This window comes from Mauremys reevesii, linkage group 25, assembly GCF_016161935.1.
Source record: "Mauremys reevesii isolate NIE-2019 linkage group 25, ASM1616193v1, whole genome shotgun sequence".
NCBI lineage: Eukaryota > Metazoa > Chordata > Testudines > Geoemydidae > Mauremys > Mauremys reevesii.
In genome coordinates, this window is record NC_052647.1 from 19,622,306 (window position 1) to 19,639,551 (window position 17,246).

Genomic DNA, 17,246 nt, shown 5'->3' on the forward strand with positions numbered 1-17,246 from the left:
AATGACTTTCTAAAATACCACCTTGGCTCTAACTTTCTCTACTTGGGGGTTGAGAGGATATCTGAGCAGTCTCCAATTGTACCTGACCTCTGCCAATGTCCTTCAGATCAGGAGGTAGCACTGTCTCAGTGCTGGTGGACCTGTCACCCCAAACGGGCATCTGTACCTACCAGTGCAGTTGGGATCAATGTGGAGCTCTGGATACTGTCCATCATGACATTTTCATTGACTCACTTAAATGACTTGGCAAAGGAAACACAACTAATCTAGCATTGCTTGTTCCTTTGAACAGATGCTGCTACTCCTCCCTCAGAGTGCTTACTTGTGGAGGTGCAAGGCTGTCCTATCTTTCCTTTATGCAATGTGTATTAGAGCTCCAAAGAAAATCACTAGTCACTGGACTCGAATGCCAACAACATGCACACTATTTCAGCTCTATCTCTTTTGTGTCCAATGCAGATAGTGCTATCACTTAGTTCTCCTAGTGACTAAGGCAGATTGTTAGCCTGTGAATAAAGGGCAATTGGTAAGACTGAATTGATCATGGGAAAAGAGAAACAAGTTGACACTTCCTGAAGTGTTGGATGATTTGCTTGATGAAGGCTGATGTCTTCTGATTGTAAAGGTTGTGCAGGCTAAGGCCTGGTCTATATTGGCGGGTGGGAGCTAAGTCTGTCTAAGTTACGCAACTTCAGCTATGAAAATAGCATAGCTGAAGTCGATGTATTTAGAGCTAGTTACCAGGCTGTCTTCACTGCGGTAGGTCAACTGCTGATGCTCTCCTGTTGACTCCGCCTACGCTTCTCGCTCCAGTGGAGTACCAGAGTCGACAGAGTGCTTGGTGGTCAATTTATCATGTCTTCACTAGACGCAATAAATCGACCCCAGCACTGGATCGATCGCTCCGGAGGTAAGCATAGACATGCCCTTAGTCTTGGGTCCTTAGGGATGCTTTGCTTCTCCTCCATGCTCAGCACTACCTCACAATCCAGTGCCAGGTCCACTTCATGGCATATTTTGGTCCTTGGTAAAATACAAGACTGCCATTCTCTGTGACTCAGGATGACAGTTACCATTGAAGGAGACTCTGGAACTGGCAGATCCCTATATGATGCTTACAGACCCCATGTACCATGCTGCATTTGTGGCAGGCCCTTGGCTTTGGAACTCCCTTCCAGAAGATAATGAACAGGTGTAGACCATACCACCTTCTGAATGGCATTGTGAACAGATGTCTTTCAACTGAAGACTAGCACGCGCGCGCACACATTCCATGTGCTCTAGCAATGTGATAAGAGAGTGGAGAAGACTGTCCTGTGGACTGAATTTTGCTTGAAGTTTTGGAGGATATCCTGGTGATGGGTGCATGTAAGCAAATACCAACTGCATCGACTATATAACTGTATCTAGTGAGCTTATGCCAGTAAACATTCCTTTTTGTTTACCATGACCATTTAAAAAAGTTGCTTCAAATGGATAATGTGGGAACCCAGGAGCATCTCCATTAGCTGTGTAAGTTCCTCTAATAACTGCCCTCAGTAGCTTTGTAGTTTCTAAAATGGTCTTGATTTTCACTGCTTTAACTTTGTTTAAAGCTAGATATAGAGGCTGCTATAACTCATCACATTCACATTCTTTAGGATCAGTTAGCTGAAGTAGGTAAGAATTTCCATGAACTCTAGCGATCAGATCCATGTCAAGTACCGTAACCTTTCCCTTTTTTTTGAATATTCAGTGGAAGAATTCTTGGCCCCATCTGCATGACCCTCCAGCTGCTTGATGACACGCCTGCCGTAGCAGACACTCTGACTGCATTCTCAACATATGTCCAAAATATTTTCATCTTCTTTTCTGGCTAACTTTAGAAACAAGGGGTGGTTGAACTCTGACAAATCTCTGCATTTAGTATGAATTCCATTATAACCTAGTATCTTTCTAAAGCATTTGCTTTTTTGAATCTTTTGTACCGGTCTCTGGCTAACAAGTGTCTGGTACATATTTCAAATGCTGAGTAAATGGCCCTAGCCACTGCTGGAAAGTGGGAAAGAACCTTCTAGGCCAGGGGTGGCAAACTACGGCCCATGGGGTGGATCTGGCACGCGGGATTGCCATGGGCCCTGCACTGCTCTTAGAAACGGCTGGCTCCACATCTCTGTGGCCCCCAGGCCGGGAGGCAGAGGGCTGTGTGTGTTGCCCTTGCCTCCAGGCACCACCCCTCCCCCCCAGCTCCCATTGGCCGGACACAGGGAACCACGGCCAATGGGAGCTTCGGGGGAGGTACTTGGAGGTGTGGCAAGGGCAATGCACTCAGAGCCCTCTGCCCTCCGTCCCCCCAGGGGCCGCAGTGCTTCCTGGAGCAGCACAGGGACAGGGACAGGACAGGCATGCAGGGAGCCTGCCCTGGTCCCGTGTGCGCTGCTGCCACCCCCGGAGCTGCTTTAGGTAAGCAGTGCCGGGCCGGAGCCCGAACCCTTCCTGCACCCCTGCCCTGAGCCCCCTCCTGCACTCTGCACCTCTCCTGCACTGCAAGCCCCTTTCCTGAGCCCCCTCCTATAGCCTGCACCTCTCCTCTGCTCCAGTCCCTTGCCCTGAGCCCCTTCCTGCACACAGCTCCTGCACCCCAACCCTCTGCCCCAGTCCTGCATACAATTTCCCCACCCAGATGTGGCCCTCAGTCCAAAAAGTTTGCCCACCCCTGTGCTAGGCCCTATGGAGGGAAAAAAAGATAGGACCTAGTCCTTATGTACTGGGCTAACTATCAAGCTCCTTTGTGAAGCAAGAGCCAGACTTTTAATCCGCAGAGCAAAGTTTGAATAGCGGTTGACTATCTTGGCGTTCTCCCTGAAGAGCTACTTTTCCCCTCTTTGTGTTGTGAATGACATGGCAGTTTTAGATAATAGATTGAACTTCATTTTCTCATTTGCTGATTTAAGCCTACCGGAACTTAACTAAAAGCACAACAGGACCTTTCTGAGTTAGTAACTAATGCCTATCAGTGTGTATATATTTGCATTGACATCCAGACTTGCATACTAAAAATAGTTTAGTGTTTATGGTCTGTATGTGTCTTAGAAACTGGGGGAGATTGAAAGGGGTGGGTGGGTTTGAGAACAGCATGTCCTACCAATCTCAATAGCTCAGTAGAGTTACTCTGCTCAGCACCACTACTGAATTCCTGTTTATTTTAAAGTATTTTATCTATGTATATTTTCACACTTGCAGGAAATTATGGGAGGGAGTCAAAAATTTAATGACCGTAGACACTCAGATTCAAAAAGTTAATTTGTGTTTCAACAGTTATAAAGCTTTAACTTTGTATGTCAGAAAGTTTACTTTGTATATTCTTCAGTTCTCAAGCTGCAGTTTTCTTATCTGTAAATTTCAATTATCAATGGAAAGATTGTGTGTGGTGAAATTGACGTTTACTGATAATCTAATCCTCCTAAGCCTAAATATATGGTTACTATTGAACTATGTTCCCACTAGTTATGTATGTGCTAACTGCATGTGTTCTGTAAATAGCTACTTTAGTATTTTATTACAATCAGTCAAGGGTGACTGCCCCTACCCAGAGCTTTGTGGGTTTATGAAATGTAGGGGGGGGGACAAAATTAGCTCTATACCTATCAAGATTAATGTGACAGGGTTAGCTATTTAAAACCATTCTCTAATGTGGCTGTCTTTCTCGAGACGCATTGTATGACTGTACTGTTCTTCTAGCTTGGCTCTTTTTTTACCTATGACTTATCTGATCCCAGACATTTCCTATCTGCCAATTAGCAGGTAGAGACAGAATCCACTGTTCAGCTTTCTCCAGTGTGTGTACCTCCTAGCAGAGCTGCAAGCTTAGACTAGTTACTTGATCTTTGCTTTTCTTCCAAAGAATTTGGCAGTAGATGGGTGGAGGATGTTAAATCTGATGGAGACCTTCTGCAGTTTCTCTTTCAAGTGGCCCCACAGAGGCAAGTCAGTGACTTGCTGCGTCTTTCCACTTTTTGACCTAAAGAGATTTGTTGTAGCTCCCCAGGGAGACTCTGGAATGAATGATGCTTCAGCTTGTATCAGAAGTGAATGGTGTTTTGCCAACATTTGCATTACAGGTTCATCCAGAACATATCACTATTCATCACAATTCTTAAGAACTGAAAGTGCTTGGATTATATTGGTGAGTCAAAAAACACCACTGAATTTGTTTTATTTCTTCCATGTGCTGGCAGTTTTAGACCTTCAGCTTCCATCAAAATTGAATTAACCCATGTATGACTTCCTCAGATCATCCTCATAATTGCCAAGTATCCTTACTCACCAACAATAAATAAAATCAGACATCTAATCTAATGCAACAATGGGGTTGAGAATTTAGTTTCTCAGTCAGGATATACAGTTTCCAACAGTGTAGCGGTAAAGTTGGTATACGAGTGTTAACAAGTTCATATACTGTATTTGTTGAGTTATATTTTACAAGAGATGAGACCATAACAAAAATCTAGATTGAAAAACTCCCCATGAATTTGGAAGCACCTAGAATCTAATAAAGTGATAAGTAGCAGTCAACAACAAAGAACAAATCATGTCAAGGCAACCTATTATCCTTCTTTGACAGAGTAACAAGCTTGAGGAATAGGGGGGCATCAGTAGATGTGATGTATCTGAAAATTCAGATACATTTTTGTTATTATGTCACGTGATCGTCTCATAAGCAAACTAGGGAAACATAGCTTTGGCAAGCCTATTGTAAGGTTTGGTGCACAGCTGTTTGGAAAACCGTACTCAGAGTAGTTAACAATGGTTCATAGTCCAGCTGGAAGGGCATATTGAATGGGGTCCTGCATGGGTCTGTTGTGGGTCCCAGTTCTAATCAATATTTTCATAAATGACTTGGATAATGGCAGAGAGAGTACACTTAGTTTTTGTGGAACATATTAAGCTGAAAGGAGTTGCAAGCGCTTTGGAGGACAGGATTTAAAGTCTAAAAGTGATCTTGACAAACTGGAGAAATCGTCTGAAATAAACAGAATGAAATTCAAGAAGTACAAATGCAAAATACTACAGTTAGGACAGAATAATTATTTGCACAAATATAAAATGGTAAACGACTGCCTAGAAAGGAGTACTGTGGAAAAGGATCTGGGGGTTATAGTGGATCACAAACTAAATAGGAGTCAGCGAAGTGAACATTATTCTTGGAAGTATTAGCAAGAGTGTTGTAAGCAAGACACAAGACATAATTCTTCCACTCAGCACTGATAAGGCCTCAACTAGAGTATTTTGTCCAATTCTGGGCACCACGTTTTCAGAAAGATGTGGACATAATGATTAAAGGTCTAGAAAACTTGACCTACGAGGAACGATTGAAAAAATTGGGTTTGTTTAGTCTGGAGAAGAGAAGACTGAGTGGGGGATATGATAAGTCTTCAATTTGTAAAAGGTTGTTATAAAGAGGAGAGTGATAAATTGTTGTTCTCTACTGAGAATAGGACAAGAAGTAATGAGCTTAAATTGCAACAAGGGAGATTTAGTTTGACATTACGAGAATCTTCCTAATTGTAAGGGTAGTTAAGCACTGGAACAAATTATCTAGGGAAGTTGTGGAATCTCTGTCCACTGGATGTTTTTAAGAACAGGTCAGACAAACATCTGTCAGGGATGGTCTAGAATCTAGATAATACTCCAGTCCAACCTCAGTGCAGAGGACTGGACTAGATGACATTTTGGTGTCCCTTCCAGTCCTACATTTCTATGTTTTTTTTTTTTTTTTTTTTTTTTTAGGAAACTGGGGGAAGTTTGAAGCCAGCTTTCAATTCTTTGACTTGAGCCTGTCTCTAGGTTTTTGTAGCAACTGTAACTCTCCCCACTTCTTGCACGTTTGTAGCTGTGTTAAAGCACAAGAGCAGTGTTGCTGAGTTGGGGCTGAAATGTAAACCCTGACTTTTGAACTTTCTGACTCTCGTGGGTCAGACAGAGGAAAAGAGAAGGCACTGATGTAGCTGATATTGCAGATTTTGGGGTGAGAGCCACTGAGTGCAGTGTGACTTGGCTTCAGCAAAAGTTACAGCTCCTGAGGCAGGGGAGGGAGGCAGGCACTCAAGTTAGGACATGCCAAAATTAAAGTTGGATGTGCAACTTCAAGTGTGCTTCTTTTTGCAAATGCAGCATTTACTACTCAGCCTTTAATTACATGATAACCTACTAGTTTCCAGATAACTGCAAAGATACATGGATAGCATTTTATTATAATTTCATTCCTTCGTATACTTGAGGCACTGTAGTGATCCAGTTGATCTTTATTGCCTTACTTCTTTAATAACCAGATCGCCTACCTGCCAGGTATGTGGGTGGGTTTTTTGTTTTGTTTTTTGTAATAACTTAAATCCCATTTTCTTGTTAACCAGTAACTCGTCCTCCCTTAAGTACTGCTCAGGAGATGGGGCAGTTAGCTTTAGTTAAACTCAGTTGCAGACTTAATGGTCTATGTAGTTCAGTCAATGTTCAGCTATTTTCTATGTTAAGTTCTTCTTTCACAACATACTACAGCTTATTTACTTTAAATGACTTTTGTGGACTTGGGCATACGTGGAACAGAACTGCAGACGCTACATATGTTTATGTAAGTCTTCAGGAAAAATACTGTATATTGTATTGATGTGATCGTTGTAATGCATAAGCACAAAGTGGTCAGTCATGCATATGTATGCAATGTTTTTTTTACTTCTAAAATGTGCAAATTTGATGCAGAGTAACAGCCATAAAATCCCATAATGCTATTTTTAGAGTGACACTGTAAATTTAAAGTGCTATTTTCCCATTCTAAGTATAGGGAAGGCTGCGGTAAAGCCATAGTGAAGCAAGTTAAATGTATGTATGTTTGTTTTTAAAGGTAGCAGCTTCTTGTGCGTTACTCTAGAATGAGCAATAAGAGCTGTTACAAATGCTTATTCAACTGACAATTTGAGGTGCTAACAGATTTTTGTAAACTATTTATTTAGGCAGTTTTAACAAGTTTACAAACCTTTGCCATGTAAACCTCCAAAACAAAACAATCATTACAACAGCTAGCTGTTGTTCAGAGACATGATCTGATGACTGTATTCCTAGATATTTCTATTTAACTGGTGTTACCATCTTCCAGAGTGAACATCATTACAACACCTGTAATATGTCATTTCTAGTGATTATTTTTAATTAATTGAGTGAAATCTCTATATACACTTAACAGATCAGTCATGTCTATCAAATATCTCACAGCTTATTAAGTCTTTACTGGTATTAGCTTTACTTGTATTAGCACTAAATATTCTCTACGCAAGTACCTGGTTGAGCCCTACACAGGCATCACGCCTAATCTGGCAGGCACAAGTGTTCTTTGAAATTGTGGCCCTCCAGACTAAACAAACCCAATTTTTTTAATCTTTCCTCTTAGGTCATGTTTTCTAGACCTTTAATCATTATGTCCACATATTTCTTGAAGTGTGGTGCCCAGAATTGGACAAAATACTCCAGTTGTGGCCTTATCGGTGTTGAGTAGAATTGCTTCTCATGTCTTGCTTACAACATTCCTGCTAACACATCCCTGAATGATGTTCTTTGCTTTTTTTGCAACAGTTTTACATTGTTGACTCAGATTTAGTTTGATCCACTAACCACCATATCCTTTTCTGTGGTACACCTTTCTAGGCAGCCACTTCCCATTTTGTATTTGTGCAATTGGTTATTTCTTAAGTGTAGAACTTTACATTTCTCCTTGTTGAATTTCATCCTATTTATTTCAGCTCATTTCTCCAGTTTGTCAAGATCACTTGATTTTAATCCTGTCCTTCAAAGTGCTTGTAACCCCTCCCAGCTGGATATTGTTCACAAACTTTATAAGTATACCTCTGTACCATTCTCCAAGACATTTATGAAGACATTGTCTAGAACTAGACCTATGACAGAACCCTGCAGGACCCTACTCAATACATCTTTCCAGCTTGACTCTGAACAACTGATAACTACTCTGACAATAGTGTCATTGTGATTCATTTTGTTTAGACTATTGCAAAATTTTAATTTAATATTTTAATTTCTATATATAAATATTAAGTATCTAAAATTTACAATTAAATACATAAGTTGTGTATATTTATGTATATAATATAATATATAGTATAAAATATTAACCTTAATGTTGTATTGCATCAAAGTCAAAGCAAAATGAAATCAGTCAAAATATTCAGACCTTTTCCCATCAAAAAGTTAATCAATTGATGCATTCCAGCTAAAAGTTTTCATCTTACACAAAACTATATATTTTTAGATGGAAAACTGTTGCCATGAAAACTTTGACCAGCTCTAACTATAGTATTTGCCTGTAATAGAGCAACTACTTCCAGAAACCTATACTCTGTGGAATCTGTATAAGGGATGCAACTTATTGTACTGGCAACTACCAAGCATTCAGAAATCATGAGTCAAGGCCCCCCAAAATTGCATTAAAACTTTGTTGGGTCATATTTGTCTCTCTTGAGCCTTTAAGATTCATGTTTTCCAGTTCTTCTCCATAACCATGAAACCTAGAAACTCCCCCCCCCACACACACACACGCACATAATCACATGACTTTAGGACCTGGAGCTTTCAGTAAAAACAAAAAAAACCACCAAATAACGCGACAGATAAAATCACTGGAGTTGGCAATGATACTGTACTGAAACGTTATTGTGCTAATAGTCTAAATGTTTATCTTTTTGTGTCTAGTGAGTCAATTTTGGCTTCTCTGACTAGACTTGGAGGCTGCTCCACCCTGTCAGGCTGCTCACGTCTCTCCTTTAAAACTTTTTCCTCTGCTGTGATATCTACAGAACTCTTTCGACAGTGGTGAGGTAGCTGGGTGTGCTGAGACTGCTTCTTACTCTAATCACAATTGTCTCACTGTTACCTTGTGCTTACCCTGTCTTGTCACATATTGGTATCCTAAGCTCTTGGGGCAGGAATGGACTCTGTTCATTGTGCATAGTGCCTAGCACAATGGGGCCCTAATCCTTGACTGGGGCCTGTGGGTGCTACTGCAGTACAAATCGTTAAAAATAATGAGGTGGAGCACTCTTATGGGCAGCGCGCTTTCTGTGCTTCAGGGAGAGGCATGTCAAACTGCTGGGCAGGGCTGCCTATGTCGTCTTGCCAATGTTGAGTAGATAGATGTGTTTTTTGAACCCTGACTTTGTCTGTAAACTCTTTGCATCAGAGATTAGAACTCTGTTCAAATCCAGCTTCAGTTCTGGCTATTCTTTGGTCAGGAATCAGGACTTGAAAGCAACTACAAAACCTCTGAAATGATTATGGAGGAAGCAGCTTTGTGTGCTTTGGAGTGGATTGATTTTTTTTTTTTTTTAAAGCAAAAAGGAAACCTTCATTTAAGCTGTTCTTTTTAGCTATTCTGAAAGAAATATTGATTTTCATTGGTTGGTAACTAATTAAAATCTTGGTTTTCAGCTAAATAAGCCTTTTATGCTAAACTTGGTACTTTTGCTAATCAGGAGGATATGCTAGATCTATATACATTATCTAACTTCTGTATCTTAACATAATCTGAATTTTTATTAGAAAATGGTGAATGATGCATTTTTTTATTTACTAGATTTATTCATGGTTTGTGACCAATTCTATATGGATGGAAATTAGAATTTAAAATTGTGTTTTTTTTGTTTGTTTGTTTTATTAGTTACATATCCAGCACATTAAATTAGTTTTATTTAAGTGGAAAAATTATAGATCCAGCACACGAGGGAATATTTAACTGATTTAATAAACAAAAGAAGTCTCTGCAGTTAATGAACTGAACTGATTTGTTTCTGGTCACCATGTCCGTCAGGATTTTAGAGCTAGTAAATCTCATCCTCTCTCTCCTAGTTTTTTTAATTCATAGATTGGAAAAGGAAAACAAGCTATTCTGCTTTTTCAAATCCCAGTTGGTTTCTCAACTTTGCGTGAGTGAATTAATCATTGAACTGAACTAGTTGAGAAAATATTTTCTTTATTTCAGTTTATTCTACACCTGTAGAAGAGGCTACTGCTGTCAAAAGCTGGTTTCACACTTCAGCAAACTCTGGTTTCAGGTGCCTAGCCAATGATTTCCTCCAGTTCCATGGCTTGACTTTTTCTGAAACGTCAGCAGCGAACATGTACTGCTTAATATTATGTATTTAATTTAAACAATTTTAGTAGATTTGAGTAAGATCTAATCTGACCACCTGTGTATCACAGGCCATTGAATTTAACTCAGCAATTCTTGCATCAAAGGCTTTTCACCTGAAAAGAAGGGGGTTCAGAAAGTGAGCATTGGCAGAACATCTAGACACTGCTTCTCTTATTGGGGTCTATCAATAAGTAATCCCAAGTATAGAAGATACAAGAGAACACTATTGAAAGATGATCAAGAGCACCATAGTATAGGCTGTTTCCATTCTGGAGGGACTTTTAGTTAAACATCCAGGAGTTGGATCAAGAACATATGCATCATGGGAGGGTGGCACATTAGTTGAGACTGAAGACGAGATAAAGGAAGAATGTGGCAACAAGGAATAGTAATGTAAAGAGAAGAATTGCGTGTGTGTGTGAAGCTAGTCAACCTAGACTAGATGGAAAATCAGACAGAAGAAAGCCAGCTACAGTCCATCGTTCACCCCTAAGTGAGCAAAAGCTGAAAGGACGCTACTAAAAAAAAAAAAAGGAAGAGGGGAAAATCCTGCTAGCCTAGTTGCTATAATTATGGCCACAGGAAAAGCTAATCTGATAAATAAGCAGATTTAAAAACAAACAAAACTTTGGAGTATGGCTGAAAAGTGATACATTGACACTATTAACATAATCACATTCCGAAATAGCTAAAGATGGTTACTGTTGCCCAATAACTCTCCATGCAAACCTAGTTTCAAAGGGAAACTTTCTCCAACTTGCAAATTCAAATAGAATTCTGCAACTTGCTTTTAGGGGACTTCAGGATAAACAGGGTTAATGCAGGTCAGGAATCAGAGTACCTGTGTTCCGGCATGACCTTGTCATTATGCCCAAGCACTAATCGGAAAGCCTGTATTCCTGGCTTCTTTCCACTCCTTTTAAAGGAACAGCGTTTGGGATTTTGGAACCATTAGAGATGTGAAATGTTTGTTGCTACCTAATCCATGTCACGTGAGTTCTAAGAAAGATACTTGGATACTATGCAGAATCTAAAACCTTAAAATGATGAGCAAGCTTTACTAAGTTTATATGCTTTACCTCTCTACATTAAACACCTATCAACTGCTCTTTTCAGTCTCATGCCCTTCATATCCCAAGGTGCTGGTCTCCTCCCCACAATGGCAGGGGCCCTGTTTGCCCCCCATTCTTCCCCTACATAAGAACAGCTATACTGGGTCAGACCATAGATCAGTGGGTCTCAAACTTTTTTACTGGCGACCCCTTTCACACAGCAAGCCTCTGAGTGTGACCCTCTTTCCCCCCCCAAATAAACTAAACACACTTTTTAATACTGTATATTTTAACACCATTATAAATGCTGGAGGCAAGCAGGATTTGGGGTGGAGGTTGACAGCTCGTGACCCCCCCCATGTAATAACCTCACGACCCCCTGAAGGGTCCCAACCCCCAGTTTGAGAACTCCTGCCATAGATCCATCTAGCCTAGGATTGCCAACCCTCCAGGAATTAAAGATTGGCATGTGATGAAGCCTCCAAGAATATGTTCACCAAAAACAGTAGGATTCTGTCCCTTGATACCTAGAACATTACTTAAAAGTTTGGAATTGCTTGGATGTGGCACTTAAACGTTAGAAATGCCATTGAGTTCAGTGTCAGACCTCACTTCACTTGACCAAGTTTCCTTTTTTTTTTTAAAGCTTTAATACCAGAATATGGCTTTTCAATGGCCTGACTCTAACTGTATTAGCTAACAGCTTTCTGGCTTTATAGAAGTCCATAATCAAATTGAGTGTATTGATGGGCTTGTTCCACTGTAAAATCTTTGTATGGCCTCTCTAAAGGCTATGATGCAATCCAGTTCCTCAGAGGTAACAAGGTAACCGTTCCTTTTTTATATTAGGATGTTGCATCTTTTGATCTCTAAACTAAAATACTTACTTTGTTCCTTCTTTTTTTCCCTCCCAACTGTCAATGCAAAGGAAATTGTTTGCATTGCCAGACAGCATTGAGCTTACTCAAAGCCAAGTCTAGCACATCTGAGAATCCCCTTGTGAATGTTGTAGCCCAGTGACAGTCCTCTGCCTTGCAAAACTGTACTGGAAATGCTTCAGGATTGTCATCTTTCTGGAGTGGGAACTGTACCTCTGTATTTGTGCAGCATCTAGCACAAGGGATCCCCTGATCCTGATAAGGGTCTCTGGAAGCTCCAGTACAATCAATATCCAATCAAATTAATGGAGGGAACAGTTCTGCATTGGCTGAGGCAACTTGTAACAGGGAGTCACTAGCTGCCAACCTGCATCCCAGAGTCACTGTGCTACAATGTTGCATGCACATCCAGCTGCCACATGTGGCCTAGATGTAGAAGCAAGACCTACTTGAACAGCATGGAAAATAACCGCTCCCCAGTTACAACTGCAAGAGGGGTTAAGAGAGATTCTGTATGGGGAAACAGATGCGTAAGGAAGTGGTACATCTGCTGTAGTGTTTGAATCCTAGATGCAGCATATTGGCATACCTGAAAAACTATCTAAAAGCAATTACTATAATGTGGATGTTCCTATGCCCAGGAAAGAAGAGACTATGCCTCACCTCCATATTGCTGTGTAATTTTTTGTTTGTTTCATACAGAAGTGGACGTGCTAGTTGAAAGTCAGAGGGATTTTAGAAGACTAGAGGCCTAAGGGTCAGAGTATTAAAGGTAGTGAGACGTATCTCACTACCTTTAAAACTCTGACCCTAAAGTGACGCAAGTTCTTGGGAAAATTTTACAGTGTTTCTTGTCCCCAGTCAGCTTATCCAGGCTTCCATATTAAATAGCTGCATGTTGGGTACCAAGCTATTATGAATCCAGTATCAATGTTTTGTATATAAGGAGGCCATCAGACATCTGTTCAATAACCCTCATGAAAGGCAGCTGAATAATAGGGCTCCCTGAAGCTGCAGGAGGAAGCAACTTAATTATATTTTTTTTCCAGAGAGGGGCAGCACACCTGTCATAACTAGACATTATGGGTAACCAGATTTGTACTGAAAAAGCCTCTTTAATTTCAAATGCCATGGCAAAGTTTCTTATGTTAATGCAGGGAGGAACATTGCATTTTTCACGTGTCAGTGTTGTGAAACAAATGTGTGAACCATAAAGCTAATAGAATATATGACCACTTACTTTACATGAATAAGTCTCTTTAATGATAAATTTTTGAATGGGATAGTTGTAGCTGTGTATTTTATTAAGTACAGCAATCACAGTTGTTTTCCTGATATCTATACCAACTGAAGGAGGTCATGAAATGGGAAAACCTTGGTATTGTAAATTCATTAACACTACTGTAGTGGCTCCACATATGACCTTTCACATATGACCCTCTTGTTGAAAAGCCCGATTTCTGTGTTACATAACCTAGATTTCAGTATAAACTCAACTTCTAGGTTTTGCTTTTGTCCTAACTCCTGTGTTTTGTCCTTACACGGGGGGTCCCCCTTGGGTATAACTCACTCAAGACTTAATTCTCCTTGCAGCGTTCAGGCTCGAGAGGTCTAATTCTTGATGCATTAGAAGACATTCTGAGGGGCAGCATAGTTCAGTGGACAGGGCATAGGACAGTGATGCCAAAGACCTGGGTTCTAGTCACATTACTGTTAACCTGCTGTGTGACCTCAGGTCAGTCACTTCACCTCTGTGCCCCTTCTGACCTTTTTTTTTTTTTTCTAATTAAATTGCAAACTCTTTTTAGGCCAGGGATTCTCTTACTATATTTATACAGTGCTTAGCCCAGTGGGGCCCTGACACTACTGTAGGCCTCTGGCCACTTTGGAATCTCACCACTATTACTTATAATATTATAATAGATTAGATTATTAGTCTCATTGCGTACTCTAGACACTTTCACATACTTGACTCTGCTCTCTAGGCTCTGAGAATTATTATACACTGCATCCAAATGAGACTTGACCACATGTAAATGCATATTCCAATGGATATAAAAATTTACATGGGGGTGGGAAGGATTGAGATAAATGCATTTGTGAAATTTGATAGGTATACCTCTCATAGAACTGGAAGGGGCCTTGAAAGGTCATGGAGTCCAGTCCCCTGCCTTCATAGCAGGATCAGTACTTTCTCTGACAGATTTTTGCCCCAGATCCCTAAATGGCCCACTCAAGGATTGAGCTCACAACCCTGGGTTTAGCAGGTGCAATGCTCAAACCACTGAGCTATCCCTCTTCCCACATCAATGATGGGAAGTCTGATGATGAGGGGAGAGGAAAGTGATCAGGATCTGGCAGCATGGCGAGCTGAAGCTGCAGGGGAGGAGCCGGGGGCTAGCCTCCCTGGCCGGGAGCTCAAGAGCCAGACAGGACAGTCCCGGGCCGTAGTTTGCCCACCTCTGAATTAGTGACTACATTTCTTTAGCAAAAACGATCATCCAGTGAAGACGTCTCCGTCATTCTGCCAAGACTTCCTCATGCTTGTCTGTCTTGCAGTTCTAGGGCAGTGGTCTCCAAAGTGGGGTGTGCAAGAGGATCTTGGGGTGCACGGCAGGAGGATCGCTGCTTTTTTTTTTTTTTTTTTTTCCCTCCCTCAGCAGTTCGGCCGGGAGTCCGAGTGGCTTTTGCTTCGATAGTTTGTCTGGGAGGATGGGGGGTGTGCTCAAAAATTTGTTACTGATGGGGTGTGCGATCAAAAAAGCTTGGAGACCACTGTTCTAGGGAACTAAGCATGGGGTGTAGCCATAGAAATTGTAACCTCCTTGAGAAACCAATATACACACTATAGTTAAGTGCTAGAGCCTGGAAGAAATATAAAGCTTTATAACAGTTAGAAAGTTGAGTGATGTTGCATGAAGAAAAATGTTTGACATCAGGAATAGTGCCTACCACAGAACCGAAGGGAATCAGTTCTAATCACAGTAGCTAGAAATACAAGACTCAGGTAGATCAATCCAGTTAATCCTCTGTCAGTGCAATATTTATACACTTCTCCAGTCTAGGTGTAAATGACCCAAGAGATGGAAATTTCTACCGCTTTCCATCGGAGACTATTTTGTAACTGAATTGATCTCACTAAATTTAGGCTGAATATAACATGGGGTGAGAGATTGAGTATCCTATTAAACCTTTCGTTGGGGAAGACTGTGGGCCTGATTGTCTGTTGCCCTATACTTTTGGTAGTCCTCTACACCAGTGCAGAGTGGATATAAAATTCTAAGAAACCATAATTGTTTTAATCCTGGTTTCATAGCATTTCATACCAGTATTGCATATGCTTTTCCCTGGTATAAATGACTGCCTATGACACAGGACAATGCCAAATCAGACTCTCTGTCCATCTTACAAATATTTATTTAAATTGATTCCAGACTTTTAGTGAAATGAGAATTCATCAACTACCCATTTTCTCCCCCCCCCCCCCAAGTTTAAAGCCAGCCTGCCTACCAAGCCCTGTCAAGTTCAAACCGGTGAGGTTAGTACCCATCTGCTTAAACAGAGATCAGTGCTGAATGTCTGGATTAGATGTATGTCTGTTGGTTGGCCTCTACTGTTGGTGATCCTTTTATTGATAATGTGCTTCAGTGCTGGAAGGACTTCCCAACATCATCGGCATTAATCTCTTCTCATGTCTCTAAAGGTTGTCTATTAGATTGCTATGGAATTTCTGCTTCTTATAGATTTTCTCCGTGTTCTCCTTTTTTTCCTTTTTATGTCTAGTTTTTGTTTTGGAAGTCAGGATGCAGAAAGCCATTTCTCTTGCCCCTCAGATTGAGAAACATGGTTATATTCACTTAGAGCCACTGGAAAGAAGAGGCAACTTTTGCCCTTTATTTTTCATTGTTTGTTTGCCCGCCCATGCTTCACGTCTCTGCATCTTCTCACTCTAATCTTCTAACTCTAAGACTGATCCACACTTAGCTGGACTCTTAAGATTAATGGGTCCATGCATGTTTCTTTTCAATAACGCCACTGTGTGGTGGTGGTTGTTTTTTTTCTGCCATCCTGCATCATTCACATCTGTCTCAGTGATGTCCCTCCTGATGGTGCCTTTGTGATTTAACTCCACTTCCCTTTCTGCGACTTGGTCTGAACCTTTGCACTTCCTCCTTCAGAATGAAAAACCCTCTCCACTTTGTGCTTATAGACCTATCTACACACTAGAGCTCCCCAAGGGAATCGTTCGCCTTGTTTGTTACTCACTTAGGCTTACTGAGCCACAGCAGTTAAATCTGGCCCAGTCCCTGTGTGTCTCTGCCGCCCTCACACATGAACTTCCGAACAGAGTAGTAAACTTGTGGTTTACCAGCCAGCACTTTGCCTTCTGTCACTCACCCTTGAAAGCATAGAATCTGTTTTTGGACAGAAACATTTAAGGTGGAGTTAAGGTTGAAGTTGGGGAGTGCGTCTCTGACCTAATCCTGAGGGGACCCCCCCTTGTCCTCCCTGTGATCCCATTTACATCATTACTTTTTAAAAGCAGTCCTCTGGAACTTCCCCAGTGCTTCAAGCCTTCTTGAAAATCAGCATTAATGGTCCAGCGAGCTCCTCAGCCAACTTTTTAAAATTTTTGGCTGCAAACTATCTGGACCTGCTAACATATAAAAATGTCTTACTTTAGTAGCTTCTATTTAACAACCTCCTGAGGTACTAGTGGATAATATTGGTCATCATGATAGTTGGTGTTCTCTTCACACCAGCAGCACTAACCACTGAAGTTTTTGTAGGCATCATGGCAAAGGAAAGTTTGTTTTTTTTTGTTTTGTGTTGTTTTGTTTGTTTGTTTTTGAGATGGGATCTAAAAGTGGATAAACAAGGTAGCTTTGCAGAGACCCTTGATCTCCAAGTTCTATGCTAGTTCCCTAACATCTCTCTCCCCTTTTGGAGAAGTGTAGGGCCGACGTGGATTCTTTGTTCCAAATTTTGCAGGTCCATATCTGGGGTTTAGTTAATCCTGCCTTTAATCTCACCCGGTGATGCTAATAGTAGAATGTGGCTTTTAACCATCCTGCAGAGGGATTAACTCTAAAATTGTTCTGGCAGACCCTTCCACTAATGATGAATGTGATCGGGTTTTTTGTA

General features: G+C 40.9%; 1 protein-coding gene across 9 annotated transcripts in view; it reads left to right on the forward strand.

Moving 5' to 3' along the window:
* Nucleotides 1-17,246, forward strand: part of VDR (vitamin D receptor) — a 112,677-nt gene that overhangs the window by 28,065 nt on the left and 67,366 nt on the right. Inside the window, exon 3 of one of the 9 annotated variants that reach the window (XM_039514334.1) lies at nucleotides 9,902-9,962. The exons of the other annotated variants lie outside the window; for them this stretch is intronic. The gene's annotated coding sequence lies outside the window, so the exon portion shown is untranslated. The remainder of the gene's footprint in view (nucleotides 1-9,901; nucleotides 9,963-17,246) is intronic. 9 annotated transcript variants of the gene reach the window in all.